This window comes from Rattus norvegicus, chromosome 1, assembly GCF_021556685.1.
Source record: "Rattus norvegicus strain SHRSP/BbbUtx chromosome 1, alternate assembly SHRSP_T2T, whole genome shotgun sequence".
NCBI classification, from domain to species: Eukaryota; Metazoa; Chordata; class Mammalia; order Rodentia; family Muridae; genus Rattus; species Rattus norvegicus.
In genome coordinates, this window is record NC_141534.1 from 122,037,288 (window position 1) to 122,056,193 (window position 18,906).

At 42.3% G+C, this 18,906-nt stretch overlaps 1 long non-coding RNA gene and 6 other non-coding genes across 7 annotated transcripts in view; all 7 read right to left on the reverse strand.

Annotated features, from left to right (window-relative positions):
* LOC134483347 (uncharacterized) overlaps window positions 1-18,906 on the reverse strand; it is an 83,242-nt gene that overhangs the window by 27,219 nt on the left and 37,117 nt on the right. The window contains exons 16-21 of the long non-coding RNA XR_015646412.1: window positions 17,157-17,303; window positions 14,576-14,722; window positions 11,999-12,145; window positions 9,422-9,568; window positions 6,805-6,957; window positions 4,202-4,348 (exon numbers count right to left, since the gene is read on the reverse strand). This is a non-coding gene — a long non-coding RNA (uncharacterized LOC134483347). The remainder of the gene's footprint in view (window positions 1-4,201; window positions 4,349-6,804; window positions 6,958-9,421; window positions 9,569-11,998; window positions 12,146-14,575; window positions 14,723-17,156; window positions 17,304-18,906) is intronic.
* Window positions 3,856-3,948, reverse strand: LOC120100314 (small nucleolar RNA SNORD116). Its single transcript, XR_015655566.1, has one exon. It is a non-coding gene; the product is annotated as a small nucleolar RNA SNORD116 (small nucleolar RNA).
* On the reverse strand, window positions 6,459-6,551 carry LOC134485537 (small nucleolar RNA SNORD116). Its single transcript, XR_015655653.1, has one exon. It is a non-coding gene; the product is annotated as a small nucleolar RNA SNORD116 (small nucleolar RNA).
* Window positions 9,076-9,168, reverse strand: LOC134485538 (small nucleolar RNA SNORD116). Its single transcript, XR_015655636.1, has one exon. It is a non-coding gene; the product is annotated as a small nucleolar RNA SNORD116 (small nucleolar RNA).
* Window positions 11,653-11,745, reverse strand: LOC120100326 (small nucleolar RNA SNORD116). The gene has a single exon (XR_015655572.1). It is a non-coding gene; the product is annotated as a small nucleolar RNA SNORD116 (small nucleolar RNA).
* Window positions 14,230-14,322, reverse strand: LOC120100315 (small nucleolar RNA SNORD116). The gene has a single exon (XR_015655573.1). It is a non-coding gene; the product is annotated as a small nucleolar RNA SNORD116 (small nucleolar RNA).
* LOC120100330 (small nucleolar RNA SNORD116) lies at window positions 16,811-16,903 on the reverse strand. Its single transcript, XR_015655620.1, has one exon. It is a non-coding gene; the product is annotated as a small nucleolar RNA SNORD116 (small nucleolar RNA).

The following is an 18,906-nucleotide window of genomic DNA, read 5'->3' on the forward strand; positions in this document are numbered from 1 at the left end:
AGGACTTACCTTAATAAATAATATCTTTACTATATCTTAATAAATAAAAAGGGGGAGTTATCCCTGTATGCTAAATAATGCTCCTTTTATTTCAATTTTAAAATTTTGGATGCCAAAGTTTATGGCACACTACAACTAGGCATACTTCTGCCTAGGTGAAATAGAGAGATCCACTTATTGACATGATCCTGTCCAGATATTTTATATGGGGAAGAGGGAATGTTTGTGTTTTTTCTACAGGATGCTACAAGAGTGTGCCAGCTGCCTGAGTGGTTGCTGAGACTTGCTGATCCTGGTTGCATAAAGATTCAGCTCTCCTGGTTCGGGTCCCTGGAGTCATTCCTCTGCCCTGAGAGGAAGATAGAAGATTTCCCTTCATCCTTTGTCATCACAGAGATTTTGCCGTTGCTGCAGTCAGTGTTACCGCTGCATGTGTCCTGTCCCACTATGGCCTACTCTCTGACCCTCTGTACACTGCTGCTTGCTGGGGAAGACTGGACTCCAGCCGTTGTTGCCCCCTTCATTTTCCCTGGTGACTCTTGCTGCCTTAACTGGTCATTTTACAGACTGTAGCTTTACAGGGATGCTACCTGCTTAAAGCTACAGTAGACTGGGGAACTCTGTGCTGGTTATACAGATCTCAGAAATGGTTCCATTGTCTGCTGGTTGTTCCAGAGAAAAATGACTGATCCTGAACTGTCCTAGAAAAGACCTTGACACTTTCGCTGTTATTGTAGCAGCCATTACTGCTGCAAACATTGTGTCTGCAGTATCTGGAGTTATCCTCCCCCAATCTATTGTTAGACAAATACAGTAGGTGAACTTTCTGGAGTGGTTACTAACAATTGTGAATTCTAAATTTTATTATAGGAGCGGCTTGACCACGGCCCTTGGTGGTAACAGTTGAGGAGGAACAATGAGGTGCCCACTACTTATCGGGAGTGGCTCTGTCTGGTGCAGCCCTATTCCGTGGATCAGTATTCATACTTGGTTGGTTTACAAACTCAGATCTCAACAGAAACGTGACAAGGCCTTTAACACTCAAGCATTTGTGGCCATTGTACTAGGGGCCTCCCCTGGAATTTGGTTATCTTGCTCAGGACTCTCTCTGTATCTGAGTTCTCTGCTCCTGCACCCCATGGAACTGTGGATCCATTGCACTGGGATGAGAGAGAATCAGTGATCCTTTGATCAGCCCTTGCACATCGCTGAGGTTTCCTCATTGCACGCGACAAGGTGATCATGACTGCTATAAAATTATATAAATTATAAGGATGATATGTAGAGGAACGCAATAATATTCGCAACCACTAGATGGCGCTGGCTTCCACTGAGCCCCACGTCGAAGGCCAGGATAGCCTCCAACATTATGAGATGGCGCCAGCCTTCGCCGCGCTAGCCGGCCCCCATTTCAGGAAGTTAACTGTGCGCATGTGCAAGAGTGCCTTCTTGCCAGGTCTTTGCCCACTCCGGGGCGTGCCTTATGAGATCACGGGTAACAATCAATCAGGTGTTGGTGCGACGCACTACGGTTTTATAAGCAGCCATGTTAGCTCGGCGGGGCTTTTCTTCTTCCAAGATTAAAAAGGTTGGTCACAGTAAGGATTTCTAAAAGTCCTCTTGCTTCTTGCCTGCGGAAAGTCGCGCGCAGGACATGTACTCAGTTACTCTACGAGCCGTCCTTGTCAGGTATGAGACAGAAACTCTGTCCCTGAAAGTAAGGCAAATAGCACATTCCCCCACTTTATTGGATTCCTTGCAAATCATGGAGACTGTGATGCATTATGGTTAGTTCATAATTTATCGAACACGTGGGCTCTCTCAGCACTCCTTCCCTCCTCTAGAACTTTGCCCTCACAATCCATATCAGAGATATTTTTCCTCCAAGGACAGTTTGGGGACATAAGTCTCCCAATTCTATCACCGAATTCCTGGAGGTTACCATGGAACAAAGTTCTTAAAATGGGACGAAGCCGATATCTGATCCCGAAAACTACAGTAGTATTTATATCACTTGAGAACCATCCAAAGAAATTGGCACAAGGTACACAACAGAATGAGACCACTAACAAGGCTCAATGGAAGGTGCCTACAAAAATAAATAAATCTTAGTTCAGCTGGATATCCCAGAGACAATCAGGCCTTACTCTTCCCATGGAAACCACCAGAATCTTAATAGCTTTGGCCACAGTCGGAGCACCCTCCATAATCATGGCATACTACACCTATTAGTCCTACTCTGCCTTCGATGAGACCCGGTTCGAATATCATATAAGATTCTCATCCACATTAGATGAACGGACTACATAAGTACTCTGTCTCTATCTCGCTTCTTCTCTTTCTCTCTGAAATTGTCTTGCAGTGACTCTCCCTGCGTCTCTGTTTCTCACTCACATTCTCTCTATTTTGTTTCCTTATTTCTGTCGATCAAAATATCTGCTTTAATATCACAGTGTCCTCTTTTCCACTTCACACCTCTCTCTCTCTCTCTGCCTCTCTCTCTCTCTCTCTCTCACTCTCACTCTCTCTCTCTCTCTCTCTCTCTCTCTCTCTGTCTGTCTCTTTCTGTCTCTCACTGTCTTCCTCTGTCTCACACATGCTTAGCCTCTTCAAAAATTGTTCTTTGTCTCTTTCTCTATCTATGCTCATATGCCTGCTATTCAGGTTTTGACTGCTACTAATTTCATGTGAGTGCTATTGCTCTGGTATCTGACATTGATCACCACAGAGAAAGTGTCTGTTCAAACCCTCTCAGGTCACCAAACACTAGCATAACCTGCAGTCACTGAGACATATGTAATTATAAACAGCATGATCCTAAGCATACAGCTCACTTTCAAAATCAATTGGAAACACAATTTCTTTTCGATATTTGCTTGGAGAAAAGAACAATGTCTAAGATTACAGGACTTACCATCTGCCCCAAAACACATAGCCAAAATGCCAAGTTAAAATTTCAAGGCCACATCAAAAGCCATAAGGAAAGATAATACCACAGACACTCCATGCCTATCTTCCTCGGCCATACCAAAATATAAAATTACTAGAAGGCCTGTGTGTAAGAAACAAACGTGCATGCTCACATTCATATATCCTAGAAGAGAACGAGATGTATGTCTAGACAATCTTTGGTACAGTAAATCCATAAGAACTGCTGAAACACTAGCTGGATAGACTGACAAAAAATGTCCCAACAATAAACATAGAAACTAGGATTAAATGAGTGTTCTCCATACATCCATGAAGTTGGTATGAATGCTGGGACATTTGAAAGCATGCACTTCTAGAAGCCACTGACAAGAAGGTTACATGCCAACCCTTTAAATTCCAAGGCTCTCTTTCCAACCTAATTGCCATGGCCACAATCAGTCTTTAAAGAAAACAGACCTTTGTTTTCACACAGGAAGAGTCCACATTCCCATAGTTCCTGAGAATTGCTACTGACTCATTCCACATGTCACCTGTAACCTTCCTGTTACTTATCTCTGTTTTATGAAAAAGAAGGGTTATCATTCATGCGAAAGCTTCAGACAGGGACAGAAACACCTTTCCTGACATTCCACTGTACATTGTCGAACCTTGCTGCCCCTGCTAACCTTACATTTGCCTCACAGCCTACTGTACATTATTGCTGGTTGGAGTTGGTAGGGCTAACTTCCAAGATACTGACAATGATATCCTCAATGGGAAAGCATGTTATGACTACAGAAAAAGGTGAAGCCTTGATATAGGCCATGATTTCTGGTGATGTAGGCAAGCAAAGAACATTCTGAAGGCTCTCTCACTGGATCCAAGTCTTGCAAGTTGAATGGAGGCCATGTGAGTCCCTCAGTGACATTTGTGACCCCAGGTTCTGGACCTCAGTCACGATGATAGTGGCAGTATTGAGTTTTCACTCATTTTGTTCAGCTTTCCAAGGAATGTTTTATTGGAAATCATCATTGATCCAAGCACGCTGGTGTAACCCCTGACATGAGAATTAGTGTACTCAAAATAGATCAGGTTTGGTGAGCGAACAGAATTCAAGACATTCACATCCTTTACCACGAACCAATGGGCCTATTCTCCAATCACAGGAGTAGCCACAGGCAGTGAGCCTGAACCAGGTCCCAAAGGATCACGATTCAAGTTTGGGAACTCCTGCGACCTCCATCAACACCTGAGCACTTTGAGTTCCTTTGGAAAGTCAAGTGTTTCTTACCTTTCCCTTCAGGTATCCTCAAGCAAGAGATCTTGAACTGATGACTTCAGGGCAGGCAATGTTAGGCTTCTTCCAACTTCATCTGATGTTCCATACTCAGTTCCTCTGCAAGCCGTCCTTGTCCTGTATGAGACAGGGACTCTGTCCCTGAAAGTAAAGCAAATAGAACATTCCCCCACTTTATTGGATTCCTTGCAAATCATGGAGACTGTGATGCATTGTGGTTAGTTCATAATTTATCGAACACTTAGGCTCTCTCAGCACTCCTTCCCTCCTCTAGAACTTTTTACTCCCAATCCATATCAGAGATATTTTTCCTCCAAGGAACTGTTTGGGGACAGAAGTTTCCCAATTCTATCACCGAATTCCTGGAGCTTACCATGCAACAACGTTCTTAAAATGGGATGAAGCCAATATCTGATCCTGAAAACTACAATAGTATGTACATCACTTGAGAACCAACCAAAGAAATTGGCACAAGGTACACAAGAGAATGAGACCACTAACAAGGCTCAAAGGAAGGTGCCTACAAATTAAGAAAATCTTAGTTCAGCTAGATATCCCAGAGATAATCAGGCCTTACTCTTCCCAGGGAAACAACAAGAATCTTAATAGATTTGGCCTCAGTTGGAGCACCGTCCATAATCATGGCATACTACACCTATGATTCCTACTCTGCCTTCGATGAGACCCGATTCAAATATCATATAAGATTCTCATCCTCATTAGATGAACGGACTACTTAAGTACTCTGTCTCTATCTCACTTCTTCTCATTCTCTCTGAAATTGTCTTGCAGTGACTCTCCCTGCTTCACTGTTTCTCACTCACATTCTTTCTATTTGGTTTCCTAATTTCTGTCAATCAAGATATCTGCTTTAATATCACAGTGTCCTCTTTTCAACTTCACCCCCCCCTCTCGCTCTCTCTCTCTCTCTCTATCTCTATCTCTATCTCTATCTCTCTTTCGGTTTCTCACTGTCTTCCTGTCTCACTCATGCTTAGGCTCTTCAAAAATTGTTCTTTGTCTCTTTCTCTGTCCATCCTCATATATCTCCTATTCAGGATTTGACTGGCAATAAATTCATGTGAGTGCTATTGCTGTGGTATCTGACATTGATCACCACAGAGAAAGTGTCTGTTCAAACCCTCTCAGGTCACCAAACACTAGCATAACCTGCAGTCACTGAGACATATGTAATTATAAACAGCATGATCCTAAGCATACAGCTCACTTTCATAATCAATTGGAATCACAATTTCTTTTTGATATTTGCCTGGAGAAAAGTACAATGTCTAAGATTACAGGACTTACCATCAGCCCCAAAACACATAGCCAAAAAGCCAAGTTAACCTTCAGCAAGGCCACATCAAAACCATAAGGAAAGATAATCCCACAGACACTCCATGCCTATCTTGTACATCCATAGCAAAATATAAAATTCCGAGAAGGCCTGTGTGTAAGAAACAAACTTGCATGCTCACATTCGTAGAACCTAGAAGAGGACGAGATGTATGTCCAGACCATCTTTGGTACAGTCAATCCATAAGAACTGCTGACCAACTAGCTGGTTAGAATGACAAAAAATGTCCCAACAATAAACATTGAAACTAGGATTAAAATGGGTGTTCTAAATACATGCATGAAGGTGGTATGAATCCTGGGACATTAGAAAGCATTAACTTCTAGAAGCCACCGACAAGAAGGTTACATGCCAACCCTTTAAATTCCAAGGCTCTCTTTCCAACCTAATTGCCATGGCCACAATCAGTCTTTAAAGAAAACAGACCTTTGTTTTCACACAGGAAGAGTCCACATTCCCATAGTTCCTGAGAATTGCTACTGCCTCATTCCACAAGGCGCCTGTAACCTTCCCGTTATGTATCTCTGTTTTATGAAATAGAAGGGTTATCATTCATGCGAAGGCTTCAGACAGGGACAGAAACACATTTCCTGACATTCCAGTGTACATTGTGGAACTATGCGGCCCCCGCTAAACTTACATTTGCCTCACAGCCTACTGTACATTATTGCTGGTTGGAGTTGGTAGGGCTAACTTCCAAGATACTGACAATGATATCCTCAAACCGAAAGCATGTTATGACTACAGAAAAATGTGAAGCCTTGATTTAGGCCATGATTTCTGGTGATGTAGGCAAGCAAAGAACGTTCTGAAGGCTCTCTCACTGGATCCAAGTCTCACAAGTTGAATGGAGGCCATGTGAGTCCCTCAGTGACATTTGTGACCCCAGGTGCTGGACCTCACTAACGATGATAGTGGCAGTATTGAGTTTACACGCATTTTGTTCAGCTTTCCAAGGAATGTTTTATTGGAAATCATCATCGATCCAAGAATGCTGGTGTACCCCCTGCCATGACACTTAGTGTTCTCAAAATAGATCAGGTTCGGCGATCGAACAGAAATCAAGACTTTCACATCCTTTACCACGAACCAATGGGACTATTCTACAATCACAGGAGTAGCCACAGGCAGTGAGACTGAACCAGGTCCCAAAGGATCATGATTCAATGTTGGGAACTCCTGCGAGCTCCATCAACACCTGAGCACTTTGAGTTCCTTTGGAAATTCAAGTGTTTCTTACCTTTCACTTCAGGTATCCTCAGGCAAGAGAGCTTCAACTGATGACTTCAGGGCAGGCAATGATAGGCTTCATCCAACTTCATCTGATGTTCCTTACTGAGTTCCTCTGCAAGCCGTCCTTGTCCGGTATGAGACATGGACTCTGTCCCTGAAACTAAAGCAAATAGCTCATTCTCCCACTATATTGGATTCCTTGCAAATCATGGAGACTGTGATGCATTGTGGATAGTTCATAATTTACCTACCACGTGGGCTCTCTCAGCACTCCTTCCCTCCTCTAGAACTTTGCCCTCACAATCCATATCAGAAGTATTTTTCCTCCAAGGAACTGTTTTGGGACATAAGTTTCCCAATTCTATCACCGAATTCCTTGAGGTTACCATGCAACAAAGTTCTTAAAATGGTACGAATCCAATATCTGATCCCGAAAACTACAGTAGTATGTACAACACTTGAGAACCATCCAAAGAAATTGGCACAAGGTACACGACAGAATGAGACTACTAACAAGGCTCAAAGGAAGTTGCCTACAAATTAAGTAAATCTTAGTTCAGCTGGATATCCAGAGATAATCAGGCCTTACTCTTCCCAAGGAAACCATCAGAATCTTAATAGCCTTGGCCACAGTCGGAGCACCCTCCATAATCATGACATACTACACCTATTAGTCCTACTCTGCCTTCGATGAGATCCGATTCACATATCATATAAGATTCCCATCCACTATAGATGAATGGACTACTTAAGTACTCTGTCTATCTCACTTCTTCTCATTCTCTCTGAAATTGTCTTGCAGTGACTCTCCGTGCTTCTCAGTTTCTCACTCACATTTTTCTATTTGGTTTCCTAATTTCTGTCAATCTAGATAGGTGCTTTAATATCACAGTGTCCTCTTCTCCACTTCACCCCCCTCTCACTCTCTCTCTCTCTCTCTCTCTCTCTCTCTCTCTCTCTATTTATCTCTCTCTCTCTACCTGTCTCTTTCTGTCTCTCACTGTCTTCCTCTGTCTCACACATGCTTAGCCTCTTCAGAAATTGTTCTTTCCTCTTTCTCTGTCCATGCTCATATATCTCCTATTCAGGTTTGACTGGTACTAAATTCATGTTAGTGCTATTGCTGTGGTATCTGACATTGATCACCACAGGGAAAGTGTCTGTTCAAACCCTCTCAGGTCACCAAACACAAGCATAATCTGTAGTCACTGAGATATATGTTATTATCAACAGCATGATCCTAAGCATACAGCTCATTTTCATAATCAATTGGAAACACAATTTCTTGTTGATATTTGCTTGGAGAAATGAACAATGTCTAGATTACAGGACTTACCATCAGCCCCAAAACACATAGCCAAAAAGCCAAGTTAACCTTCAGCAAGGCCACATCAAAACCATAAGGAAAGATAAACCCACAGACACTCCATGCCTATCTTCTACGGCCATACCAAAATATAAAATTCCTAGAAGGACTGTGTGTAAGAAACAAACTTGCATGCTCACATTCTTAGATCCTAGAAGACGAGGAGATGTATATCCAGACCATATTTGTTACAGTCATTCCATAAGAACTGCTGGCAAACTACCCGGATAGACTGACAAAAAATGTCCCAACAATAAACATAGAAACTAGGATTAAAATGGGTGTTCTCCATACATCCATGAAGGTGGTATGAATCCTGGGACATATGAAAGCATGCACTTCTAGAATCCACCGACAAGAAGGCTACATGCCAACCTTTTAAATTCCAAGGCTCTCTTTCCAACCTAATTGCCAGGGCCACAATCAGTCTTCCAAGAAAACAGAGCTTTGTTTTCACACAAGAAGAGTCGACATTCCCATAGTTCCTGAGAATTGCTACTGCCTCATTCCACATGTCGCCTGTAACCTTCCCGTTCAGTATCTCTGTTTTATGAAACAGAAGGGTTATCATTCATGCGAAGGCTTCAGACACGGACAGAAACACATTTCCTGACATTCCAGTGTACATTGTTGAACTATGCTGCCCCCGCTAAACTTACATTTGATTTACAACCTACTGTACATTATTGCTGATGGAGTTGGTAGGGCTAACTTCCAAGATACTGACAATGATCTCCTCAACCGGAAAGCATGTTATCATTAGAGCAAAAGGTGAAGCCTTGATTTAGGCCATGATTTCTGGTGATTTAGGCAAGCAAAGAACATTCTGAAGGATCTCTCACTGGATCCAATTCTCGCAAGATGAATGGAGGCCATGTGAGTCCCCCAGTGACATTTGTGATCCCAGGTGCTGGACGTCAGTCACGATGATAGTGGCGGTATTGAGTATTCACTCATTTTGTTCAGCTTTCCAAGGAATGTTTTATTGGAAATCATCATCGATCCAAGCACGCTGGTGTACCCCCTGCCATGACACTTAGTATACTCAAAATAGATCAGGTTTGGTGAGAGAACAGAATTCAAGACATTCACATCCTTTACCACGAACCAATGGGCCTATTCTCCAATCACAGGAGTAGCCACAGGCAGTGAGCCTGAACCAGGTCCCAAAGGATCATGATTCAAAGTTGGGAACTCCTGCGAGCTCCATCAACACCTGAGCACTTTGAGTTCCTTTGGAAAGTCAAGTGTTTCTTACCTTTCACTTCAGGTATCCTCAGGCAAGAGAGCTTCAACTGATGACTTCAGGGCAGGCGATGTAAGGCTTCTTCCAACTTCATCTGATGTTCCATACTCAGTTCCTCTGCAAGCCGTCCTTGTCCAGTATGAGACAGGGACTCTGTCCCTGAAAGTAATGCAAATAGCACATTCCCCCACTTTATTGGATTCCTTGCAAATCATGGAGTCTGTGATGCATTGTGGTTAGTTCATAATTTATTGAACACTTGGGCTCTCTCAGCACTCCTTCCGTCCTCTACAAATTTGCTCTCACAATCCATATCAGAGATATTTTTCCTCCAAGGAACTGTTTGAGGACAGAAGTTTCCGAATTCTATCACCGAATTCCTGGAGGTTACCATGCAACAAAGTTCTTAAGATGGGACGAAGCCAATATCTGATCCCGAAAACTACAGTAGTATGTACATCACTTGAGAGCCATCCAAAGAAATTGGCACGAGGTACACAACAGAATGAGACCACTAACATGGCTTAATGGAAGTTGTCTACAAAAATAAGTAAATCTCAGTTCAGCCGGATATGACAGAGAAAATCAGGCCTTACTCTTCCCATGGAAACCATCAGAATCTTAATAGCTTTGGCCACAATCGGAGCACCCTCCATAATCATAACATACTACACCTATTAGTCCTACTCTGCCTTCGATGAGAACCGATTCAAATATCATATAAGATTCTCATCCACATTAGATGAATGGACTTCTTATGTACTCTTTCTCTATCTCGCTTCTTCACTTTCTCTCTGAAATTGACTTGCAGTGACTCTCCTAGCTTCACAGTTTCTCACTCACATTCTCTCTATTTGGTTTCCTTATCTCTGTCAATCAAGATATCTGCTTTAATATCACATTGTCCTCTTTTCCGTTTCACCCCCCCTCTGTCCTCCCCCTCTCTCTCTCTCTTACTGTCTCTCACTGTCTTCCTCTGTCTCACACATGCTTAGCCTCTTCAACAATTGTTCTTCCTCTCTTTCTCTGTCCATGCTCATATATCTCCTATACAGGTTTTGACTGGTACGAAATTCCTGTGATTGCTATTGCTGTGGTATCTGACATTGATCACCACAGAGAAAGTGTCTGTTCAAACCCTCTCAGGTCACCAAACACAAGCATAATCTGTAGTCACTGAGATATATGTTATTATCAACAGTATGATCCTAAGCATACAGCTCACTTTCATAATCAATGGAAAAACAATTTCTTGTTGATATTTGCTTGGAGAAAAGAACAATGTCTAAGATAACAGGACTAACATCTGCCCCAAAACATATAGCCAAAATGCCAAGTTAACCTTCAGCAAGGCCATATCAAGACCAGAAGGAAAGGTAATCCCGCAGACACACCATGCCTATTTTCTACGGCCATACCAAAATATAAAATTCCTAGAAGAACTGTGTGTAAGGAACAAACTTGCATGCTCACATTCTTAGATCCTAGAAGAGGAGGAGATGTATGTCCAGACCATTTTGGTACAGTCTATCCATAAGGTCTGCTGGCAAACTACCCGGATAGACTGACAAAAAATGTCCCAACAATAAACATAGAAACTAGGATTAAAATGGGTGTTCTCCATACATACATAAAGGTGGTACGAATCCTGGGACATTTGAAAGCATGCACTTCTAGAATCCACCGACAAGAAGGCTACATGCCAACTTTAAAAATCCAAGGCTCTCTTTCCAACCTAATTGCCATGGCCACAATCAGTCTTTCAAGAAAACAGAGCTTTGTTTTCTCACAGGAAGAGTCAACATTCCCATAGTTCCTGAGAATTGCTACTGCCTCATTCCACGTGTTGCCTGTAACCTTCCCGTTCTGTATCTCTGTTTTATGAAACAGAAGGGTTATCATTCATGCGAAGGCTTCAGACACGGACCGAAACACATTTCCTGACATTCCAGTGTACATTGTTGAACTATGCTGCCCCCGCTAAACTTACATTTGCCTCACAACCTACTATACATTATTGCTGATGGAGTTGGTAGGGCTAACTTCCAAGATACTGACAATGATCTCCTCAACCGGAAAGCATGTTATCATTAGAGCAAAAGGTGAAGCCTTGAATTAGGCCATGATTTCTGGTGATTTAGGCAAGCAAAGAACATTCTGAAGGCTCTCTCACTGGATCCAAGTCTCGCAAGATGAATGGAGGCCATGTGAGTCCCTCAGTGACATTTGTGATCCTAGGTGCTGGACCTCAGTCACGATGATAGTGGCAGTATTGAGTTTTCACTCTTTTTGTTCAGCTTTCCAAGGAATGTTTTATTGGAAATCATCATCGATCCAAGCACGCTGGTGTACCCCCTGCCATGACACTTAGTATACTCAAAATAGATCAGGTTTGGTGAGCGAACAGAATTCAAGACATTCACATCCTTTACCACGAACCAATGGGCCTATTCTCCAATCACAGGAGTAGCCACAGGCAGTGAGCCTGAACCATGTCCCAAAAGATCATGATTCAAGGTTGGGAACTCCTGGGAGCTCCATCAACACCTGAGCACTTTGAATTCCTTTGGAAAGTCAAGTGTTTCTTACCTTTCACTTCAGGTATCCTCAGGCAAGTGAGCTTCAACTGATGACATCAGGGCAGGCGAAGTTAGGCTTCTTCCAACTTCATCTGATGTTCCATACTCAGTTCCTCTGCAAGCCGTCCTTGTCCAGTATGAGACAGGGACTCTGTCCCTGAAAGTAAAGCAAATAGCACATTCCCCCACTTTATTGGATTCCTTGCAAATCATGGAGACTGTGATGCACTCTTGTTAGTTCTTAATTTATGGAACACTTGTTCTCTCTCAGCACTCCTTCCGTCTTCTAGAAATTTGCCCTCACAATCCATATCAGAGATATTTTTCCTCCAAGGAACTGTTTGGGGACATAATTTTCCCAATTCTATCACCGAATTCCAGGAGGTTACCATGCAACAAAGTTCTTAAGATGGGACGAATCCAATATCTGATCCCGAAAACTACAGTAGTATGTACATCACTTGAGAACCATCCAAAGAAATTGGCACGAGGTACACAACAGAATGAGACCACTAACATGGCTTAATGGAAGTTGTCTACAAAAATAAGTAAATCTCAGTTCAGCCAGATATGACAGAGAAAATCAGGCCTTACTCTTCCCATGGAAACAACCAGAATCTTAATAGCTTTGGCCACAATCGGAGCACCCTCCATAATCATAACATACTACACCTATTAGTCCTACTCTGCCTTCGATGAGAACCGATTCAAATATCATATAAGATTCTCATCCACATTAGATGAATGGACTTCTTATGTACTCTTTCTCTATCTCGCTTCTTCACTTTCTCTCTGAAATTGACTTGCAGTGACTCTCCTAGCTTCTCAGTTTCTCACTCACATTCTCTCTATTTGGTTTCCTTATCTCTGTCAATCAAGATATCTGCTTTAATATCACATTGTCCTCTTTTCCGTTTCACCCCCCCTCTGTCCTCCCCCTCTCTCTCTCTCTTACTGTCTCTCACTGTCTTCCTCTGTCTCACACATGCTTAGCCTCTTCAACAATTGTTCTTCCTCTCTTTCTCTGTCCATGCTCATATATCTCCTATACAGGTTTTGACTGGTACGAAATTCCTGTGATTGCTATTGCTGTGGTATCTGACATTGATCACCACAGAGAAAGTGTCTGTTCAAACCCTCTCAGGTCACCAAACACAAGCATAATCTGTAGTCACTGAGATATATGTTATTATCAACAGTATGATCCTAAGCATACAGCTCACTTTCATATTCAATGGAAAAACAATTTCTTGTTGATATTTGCTTGGAGAAAAGAACAATGTCTAAGATAACAGGACTAACATCTGCCCCAAAACATATAGCCAAAATGCCAAGTTAACCTTCAGCAAGGCCATATCAAGACCAGAAGGAAAGGTAATCCCGCAGACACACCATGCCTATTTTCTACGGCCATACCAAAATATAAAATTCCTAGAAGAACTGTGTGTAAGGAACAAACTTGCATGCTCACATTCTTAGATCCTAGAAGAGGAGGAGATGTATGTCCAGACCATTTTGGTACAGTCTATCCATAAGGTCTGCTGGCAAACTACCCGGATAGACTGACAAAAAATGTCCCAACAATAAACATAGAAACTAGGATTAAAATGGGTGTTCTCCATACATACATAAAGGTGGTACGAATCCTGGGACATTTGAAAGCATGCACTTCTAGAATCCACCGACAAGAAGGCTACATGCCAACTTTAAAAATCCAAGGCTCTCTTTCCAACCTAATTGCCATGGCCACAATCAGTCTTTCAAGAAAACAGAGCTTTGTTTTCTCACAGGAAGAGTCGACATTCCCATAGTTCCTGAGAATTGCTACTGCCTCATTCCACGTGTTGCCTGTAACCTTCCCGTTCTGTATCTCTGTTTTATGAAACAGAAGGGTTATCATTCATGCGAAGGCTTCAGACACGGACCGAAACACATTTCCTGACATTCCAGTGTACATTGTTGAACTATGCTGCCCCCGCTAAACTTACATTTGCCTCACAACCTACTATACATTATTGCTGATGGAGTTGGTAGGGCTAACTTCCAAGATACTGACAATGATCTCCTCAACCGGAAAGCATGTTATCATTAGAGCAAAAGGTGAAGCCTTGAATTAGGCCATGATTTCTGGTGATTTAGGCAAGCAAAGAACATTCTGAAGGCTCTCTCACTGGATCCAAGTCTCGCAAGATGAATGGAGGCCATGTGAGTCCCTCAGTGACATTTGTGATCCTAGGTGCTGGACCTCAGTCACGATGATAGTGGCAGTATTGAGTTTTCACTCTTTTTGTTCAGCTTTCCAAGGAATGTTTTATTGGAAATCATCATCGATCCAAGCACGCTGGTGTACCCCCTGCCATGACACTTAGTATACTCAAAATAGATCAGGTTTGGTGAGCGAACAGAATTCAAGACATTCACATCCTTTACCACGAACCAATGGGCCTACTCTCCAATCACAGGAGTAGCCACAGGCAGTGAGCCTGAACCATGTCCCAAAAGATCATGATTCAAGGTTGGGAACTCCTGGGAGCTCCATCAACACCTGAGCACTTTGAATTCCTTTGGAAAGTCAAGTGTTTCTTACCTTTCACTTCAGGTATCCTCAGGCAAGTGAGCTTCAACTGATGACATCAGGGCAGGCGAAGTTAGGCTTCTTCCAACTTCATCTGATGTTCCATACTCAGTTCCTCTGCAAGCCGTCCTTGTCCAGTATGAGACAGGGACTCTGTCCCTGAAAGTAAAGCAAATAGCACATTCCCCCACTTTATTGGATTCCTTGCAAATCATGGAGACTGTGATGCACTCTTGTTAGTTCTTAATTTATGGAACACTTGTTCTCTCTCAGCACTCCTTCCGTCTTCTAGAAATTTGCCCTCACAATCCATATCAGAGATATTTTTCCTCCAAGGAACTGTTTGGGGACATAATTTTCCCAATTCTATCACCGAATTCCAGGAGGTTACCATGCAACAAAGTTCTTAAGATGGGACGAATCCAATATCTGATCCCGAAAACTACAGTAGTATGTACATTACTTGAGAACCATCCAAAGAAATTGGCACGAGGTACACAACAGAATGAGACCACTAACATGGCTTAATGGAAGTTGTCTACAAAAATAAGTAAATCTCAGTTCAGCCAGATATGACAGAGAAAATCAGGCCTTACTTTCCCATGGAAACAACCAGAATCTTAATAGCTTTGGCCACAATTGGAGCACCCTCCATAATTATAACATACTACACCTATTAGTCCTACTCTGCCTTCGATGAGAACCGATTCAAATATCATATAAGATTCTCATCCACATTAGATGAATGGACTTCTTATGTACTCTTTCTCTATCTCGCTTCTTCACTTTCTCTCTGAAATTGACTTGCAGTGACTCTCCTAGCTTCTCAGTTTCTCACTCACATTCTCTCTATTTGGTTTCCTTATTTCTGTCAATCAAGATATCTGCTTTAATATCACATTGTCCTCTTTTCCATTTCACCCCTCCCCCTCCCTCCGCCCCCTCTCTCTCTCTCTCTTACTGTCTCTTACAGTCTTCCTCTGTCTCACACATGCTTACCCTCTTCAACAATTGTTCTTTCTCTATTTCTCTCCATGCTCATATATCTCCTATACAGGTTTTGACTGGAACGAAGTTCCTGTGAGTGCTATTGCTGTGGTATCTGATATTGATCACCACAGAGAAAGTGTCTGTTCAAACCCTCTCAGGTCACCAAACACAAGCATAACCTGTAGTCACTGAGACATATCTTATTATCAACAGCATGATCCTAAGCATACAGCTCACTTTCATAATAAAATGGAAACACAATTTCTTGTTGATATTTGCTTGGAGAAAAGAACAATGTCTAAGATAACAGGACTACCATCAGCCCCAAAACACATAGCCAAAATGCCGAGTTAACCTTCAGCAAGGCCACATCAAAACCATAAGGAAAGATAAACCCACAGACACTCCATGCCTATCTTCTACGGCCATACCAAAATATAAAATTCCTAGAAGGACTGTGTGTAAGAAACAAACTTGCATGCTCACATTCTTAGATCCTAGAAGACGAGGAGATGAATATCCAGACCATATTTGTTACAGTCATCCATAAGAACTGCTGGCAAACTACCCCGATAGACTGACAAAAAATGTCCCAACAATAAAAATAGAAACTAGGATTAAAATGGGTGTTCTCCATACATCAATGAAGGTGGTATGAATCCTGGGACATATGAAAGCATGCACTTCTAGAATCCACCGACAAGAAGGCTACATGCCAACCTTTTAAATTCCAAGGCTCTCTTTCCAACCTAATTGCCAGGGCCACAATCAGTCTTCCAAGAAAACAGAGCTTTGCTTTCACACAGGAAGAGTCCACATTCCCATAGTTCCTGAGAATTGCTACTGCCTCATTCCACATGTCGCCTGTAACCTTCACGTTCTGTATCTCTGTTTTATGAAACAGAAGGGTTATCATTCATGCGAAGGCTTCAGACACGGACAGATACACATTTCCTGACATTCCAGTGTACATTGTTGAACTATGCTGCCCCCGCTAAACTTACATTTGCCTTACAACCTACTATACATTATTGCTGATGGAGTTGGTAGGGCTAACTTCCAAGATACTGACAATGATCTCCTCAACCGGAAAGCATGTTATCATTAGAGCAAAAGGTGATGCCATGATTTAGGCCATGATTTCTGGTGATTTAGGCAAGCAAAGAACATTCTGAAGGATCTCTCACTGGATCCAACTCTCGCAAGATGAATGGAGGCCATGTGAGTCCCCCAGTGACATTTGTGATCCCAGGTGCTGAACCTCAGTCACGATGATAGTGGTGGTATTGAGTATTCACTCATTTTGTTCAGCTTTCCAAGGAATGTTTTATTGGAAATCATCATCGATCCAAGCACGCTGGTGTACCCCCTGCCATGACACTTAGTATACTCAAAATAGATCAGGTTTGGTGAGAGAACAGAATTCAAGACATTCACATCCTTTACCACGAACCAATGGGCCTATTCTCCAATCACAGGAGTAGCCACAGGCAGTGAGCCTGAACCAGGTCCCAAAGGATCATGATTCAAAGTTGGGAACTCCTGCGAGCTCCATCAACACCTGAGCACTTTGAGTTCCTTTGGAAAGTCAAGTGTTTCTAACCTTTCACTTCAGGTATCCTCAGGCAAGAGAGCTTCAACTGATGACTTCAGGGCAGGCAACGTTAGGCTTCTTCCAACTTCATCTGATGTTCCATACTCAGTTCCTCTGCAAGCCGTCCTTGTCCAGTATGAGACAGGGACTCTGTCCCTGAAAGTAATGCAAATAGCACATTCCCCCACTTTATTGGATTCCTTGCAAATCATGGAGACTGTGATGCATTGTGGTTAGTTCATAATTTATTGAACACTTGGGCTCTCTCAGCACTCCTTCCGTCCTCTACAAATTTGCTATCACAATCCATATCAGAGATATTTTTCCTCCACGGAACTGTGTGAGGACAGAAGTTTCCCAATTCTATCACCGAATTCCTGGAGGTTACCATGCAACAAAGTTCTTAAGATGGGACGAAGCCAATATCTGATCCCGAAAACTACAGTAGTATGTACATCACTTGAGAGCCATCCAAAGAAATTGGCACGAGGTACACAACAGAATGTGACCACTAACATGGCTTAATGGAAGTTGTCTACAAAAATAAGTAAATCTCAGTTCAGCCGGATATGACAGAGAAAATCAGGCCTTACTCTTCCCATGGAAACCATCAGAATCTTAATAGCTTTGGCCACAATCCGAGCACCCTCCATAATCATAACATACTACACCTATTAGTCCTACTCTGCCTTCGATGAGAACCGATTCAAATATCATATAAGATTCTCATCCACATTAGATGAATGGACTTCTTATGTACTCTTTCTCTCTCTTGCTTCTTCACTTTCTCTCTGAAATTGACTTGCAGTGACTCTCCTAGCTTCTCAGTTTCTCACTCACATTCTCTCTATTTGGTTTCCTTATCTCTGTCAATCAAGATATCTGCTTTAATATCACATTGTACTCTTTTCCATTTCACCCCCCCTCTGTCCTCCCCCCCCCTCTCTCTCTTACTGTCTCTCACTGTCTTCCTCTGTCTCACACATGCTTAGCCTCTTCAACAATTGTTCTTCCTCTCTTTCTCTGTCCATGCTCATATATCTCCTATACAGGTTTTGACTGGTACGAAATTCCTGTGAGTGCTATTGCTGTGGTATCTGACATTGATCACCACAGAGAAAGTGTCTGTTCAAACCCTCTCAGGTCACCAAACACAAGCATAACCTGTAGTCACTGAGATATATGTTATTATCAACAGCATGATCCTAAGCATACAGCTCACTTTCATAATCAATGGAAAAACAATTTCTTGTTGATATTTGCTTGGAGAAAAGAACAATGTCTAAGATAACAGGACTAACATCCGCCCCAAAACATATAGCCAAAATGCCAAGTTAACCTTCACCAAGGCCACATCAAGACCATAAGGAAAGGTAATCCCGCAGACACACCATGCCTATCTTCTACGGCCATACCAAAATATAAAATTCCTAGAAGAACTGTGTGTAAGGAACAAACTTGCATGCTCACATTCTTAGATCCTAGAAGAGGAGGAGATGTATGTCCAGACCATTTTGGTACAGTCTATCCATAAGGTCTGCTGGCAAACTACCCGGATAGACTGACAAAAAATGTCCCAACAATAAACATAGAAACTAGGATTAAAATGGGTGTTCTCCATACATACATAAAGGTGGTACGAATCCTGGGACATTTGAAAGCATGCACTTCTAGAATCCACCGACAAGAAGGCTACATGCCAACTTTAAAAATCCAAGGCTCTCTTTCCAACCTAATTGCCATTGCCACAATCAGTCTT